A 4,483-nucleotide genomic window follows, 5' to 3' on the forward strand; every position below is an offset into this window, starting at 1 on the left:
CATATATATAAATATATATATATAAGGCACCTTTAATGGGGTCTCTCGTGCCTCATTGCGTATCACCACTTAATATTTAGGACTCTTCAAGACTTTGCCTGGGAGACACGTTTTTGTGTCCGTACATTTCAGAATTATATGTGAATCTAGTAGGGATGAGGGGCAGTTGGGAGTGTCTGTTACTGTTCATCCCAGTCTCGGGGACTCGCCCTGAGATTGGGGGGGGGTGTTACCTCTCGACGCCACAAACACTTAATGGAATCTAGGCGTGGAGGTGAGAGCCGTCCACTCAGGAAACGGACGGCTGCTTCCGGTACAATATACAAGAGACTATGTTGACTCTATGGAGATGAATGTAGATAAGAGGGCCAAGAGTAGGCCCGTGATTGGTGACAATATACTGGGGGTGTCTGACTGGGGGCAGTGATCCATTGGTCCATGCTAGTCCTTAGGTTTTCATTTAAAACTGTGGGACAAGGGGGCGGGGTTGGACACCCCAATCAGGGGACCCTTAATTCAAGTTCATTGAAGGCATTGCCTGATCCTGGCAGTGCCAATGGGAGGAGTTTTTACAATATAAAGTGTGATTTTGTGCAACACATCATGTCAGACGTCGGAATGCACCAGGGATTTCCAAAGCCTGTCCCCCCCAAAAACTGTTACTGCACTGAAACCCCCAATGGGGGGGGTCGTAACTCAACGATGACTAGACGTTGGCCATTGGGACTCCCCTGGTGATGATCCCTATTCAGATGGGAAAGGCCAATAGAATCCATTGATTTGCCACTAAAGGGGTTGACCAGTGGGCACAACGTTGCCCCGTCTCCCCGATCTTAGATGCCTTTAACCATTTGATTGCTGGAGAGGACGGAGATGAATTGCCAAGCAGTCGTCTTCCAAGTCCTACTTAACCCAAACTGCACCTGTTCTCCCTTCGGACCCGACGCTTTTTTTTTTTTTTTTTTTTAGCCATTTCCATTTCAGATTTAAATATCGTAAATAACGTTAACCCCACCCCCACCCCCGGCCAGGGCTACAAAAATAGGCGCTAAAAACAGAGAGAGAGAGAACTTATAGAACAAAATACGTATACTGTGATACGATCATCAGAAATTATATAGAGAATAGTATGTATTATTCTACACGAAAAACCAAATTTGTTTTTATATTAAAGGAGCAGTATAAAATGTCTTTCCTTTGCCCCCCACAAAAAAAGAAAAAAAAATAGGTATTTTAAAGAGGGGAGAGAAGTTTTTTAATTATTATTATTATTTAAAATTCTATTCCTGACCCGCGACGAGGCCAAGACTGTTAAAAAAAAAAAAAAAAAAACTGTATTTCATTTGCGAATTTTTAAATCAAATTTAAAAAAAATTTACAAAAAAACATAAAAAAAACAGAGACGAAAAAATAAAGACACTGCTTAAAAAAAATTAGATCTTTTTTCTTTATAATTTAATATTCTATTTTAATAAAATGCATTTATTACGTGTAACTGTAACCGGGGACGGAAAAACAAAAACAAATACTTTTTATTGGGTAATTTATTAAAAAGAAAAAAGGATTTTATTTTATGATAAAGTAATTCCTTGAGATTTCCAAGCATAGTTATGTAGACGGAGAGAAAAACAAAAAAAATAAAACTTTTTGTAGCCAGAATTAAACTTTTAAGTATTTCTTTAAAAAAGAAAAAAAGAAAATTTTTTCGTTTTCTTTTTACATATCGTTTTTGGTGTGTATGGGCGGGGCATCTTGCTGTCGATTTACATAGCTATCGATTTCTTGTCTAGTGATCACTGCATTGTTGGGTAGAGTACTGAGCAATTAACTCCTTCATGCCTACACGGAACGTTTTTTGTTTTTGATGCCTTGGCTCAAGGAACCAATCGGACCCACCGGCGGTGAAGGGGAGGGGCTTTATTCAATTGCGTGTTGTTTTAGTGATGTAAATGCAATATTTTGTAGCTCGGGGGGGGCGTTGGGGGTTGGGGTTAGGGTTGGCTAGCGCTTCTACAGTGAGATAGGTAGATCAATGTCCGCTTCATTTCAACTATTTTCTTGGGGGGGGGGGGCGGGGAGAGACTTTTGTTGCTTTAATGGTTCTGAATTGCCATATATTTTTCTTAACCTAAATTTTTTAAAAATATTTTTTTGCGAGATGGTGGGTGGGGGGGGAGGGGCGCAGTTAGGGAAACTCGTTGTTTCGTTCTCGGCTCCCATCCACCGGCGTTAGTAGGGGGATTCCAAGGAATGTGCCATTGAACAAAAAAAACTCCAAATAAAATACGTCAGCGATACGAAGGGGGGGGGCGTGTTCATTCAGTAAGTAGCGTTACGCATGCGTTAGACTGTAGGGATAGAAGTAGCTTGGCAACCGCTATTATTTCCTTTTTTTTTTTTTTTAATTAATTATGAATTATCAGCTATGGTAGCTTTGATTGGCGGTGGGCTAGCGATGAGCGGAAGAGGCTCGTTTCGGTAACGACGAGAGTTGCGGTTTATTTCTGTCATCCTCGTGATCTGGCTGGGCAACGGTTTGCTTCGTTATGCCACTTATGATTGGTCGGCCCGCTGAGAAAGGTCATTCATTTGAAAATGAATTATCTTTTGGAAACGATCATTTTAGCTACGGTGGCTTTGATTGGAGGCTCGTTAGTGGGCTAACGATGAGCGGAAGAGGCTCGTTTTGGTAACGACGAGAGTTGCGGTTTATTTCCGTCATCCTCGTGATCTGGTTGTGCAACGGTTTGCTTCGTTATGCCATTTCTAATTGGTAGGCCCGCTGAAAAGGGTCATGCAGGGGCATTGTTGGCCTGCAGAGGGGGCTATAAGTGCCAGTATTCAGTCCATAAATTAAGGCAAAATGCACAGAAGATATCATTTTTTTTGCATTTCTAAGCTAGCAAATTGTCGACGGTGGGTTGGGTTTTGAAGGCAACACATGCAACTGATGGGCTTTTTTTTTTTTAATTTGGTGAGTAATAACTTTATGCTTCCAGGGTCTCATTGGGAGAGTAAAATAAGCTTTTCTTGAGAGGGTATTTAAGCTATCGGTGAATTCTTGGGCAGGGGGGTACAAGAAGGGGTGTCTGTCCTGGGTTGGGTTGCAGCTAGCACAACCGAGCCGACTGTAGCCCATAGACTATTGTAAGGGTTAAACCCAAGGCACATGTGAATATTTTCATCTGATCTTACTGTGCATGTACATTTTTTGGATTGTGGCTAATTCGATTTAATGATGGCATTAAAATGGTGGTATATGGCCCGCAGCCATGAGCCAATGAAGTCCCCGATCCAATGGGAAAATCAAACGTGCCAGATGTCGGTTAGGTAGGCCCGTTGGTGGTGCCCCGATAAGCCACCGAATCGGTCTGAAGGACCCAAATTGTACGCTGAAATCTGCCCGTGTATGACCACCTTAACATGTGAACACTTTAGATCAGGGGTGGCCAGAGTCGGTCCGATCGCGTTCGACCGGACCGACGCGGAAGTGCGACGTGAATGCATACATACGCGTTCACGCAGCCCTTCCGCATCCCGGGCTTGATCGCGGTGCACCAGAAATCCACTGGGTAATCGACTGGTGGACTGCGATCGACCTATTGACCACCCCTGTTTTAGATTATGTTGGCCAACCTTGGATCCTTCAGTGGTTGTTACACAACTACTATCGGCAACTGATGAAGGCTGTCGAGAACAAAAGCTAAAGGGCAATAGGCTACCCTTTCTACATAGTGGGCCCCTATAAAGTCTGATTGGTTTGTGGCTAAAGATAAACCTGGCAACATTCCATTGAAGCACTACAAAGGGTTAAATCTTAATCGGAGTCAGTTGCTTGTCGGGTTTTCACCTCTTCCGCTCACGTGGGTGGTGGGTGCAGCCGGTCCCACTCAAGGATACTGAAGGGCAGAATAGTAAATGCTTGTGTCGATGCTCATTGATCGGGGCATGGAGCTATTGTATCTGTGCAACAGAATCCACTCTTTAACATTTCCCGCCTGTTTAAGCCTTTATTGAGCACCAAAACATATTTTTCTTCCATTTCTCGAGCTGTTGTGTCCTACAAACAATTACAGCCCACTTTTCACTCAAAACGGGAGTTAGTGGCCTTGCGTGATGGAGAGAGAGAGCAAACATCTCAAAAGCCATCCTTAAAAGTATTTTTTTAATATATTTCCCCCCAATGAGTTTATAAAACCACTTTTCGTGCCCCAATTATATTTCTATAAACTAAAGCTGACCTAATTTTTTTTTCTTTTTCGTGTACCCTCCTGAAAAATTGGATAGCACTTTCAGAGATACGTCGATGACGTTTTTTTTTTTCCATAGATGCATCTTTGTGTAGAGGGAAGGTTTCTCTGCAAACCTTGGCACTTTTTTTTATCAAAATGTCATTTTTTAAAAAAGAAAAAAGTTTATTTTTAATCAAAGCTAAAAAAAAATAAAAAATTAAAAGCCATTTTTATGTCTGCGAGTATTCAGG

This window comes from Xenopus tropicalis, chromosome 8, assembly GCF_000004195.4.
Source record: "Xenopus tropicalis strain Nigerian chromosome 8, UCB_Xtro_10.0, whole genome shotgun sequence".
NCBI lineage: Eukaryota > Metazoa > Chordata > Amphibia > Anura > Pipidae > Xenopus > Xenopus tropicalis.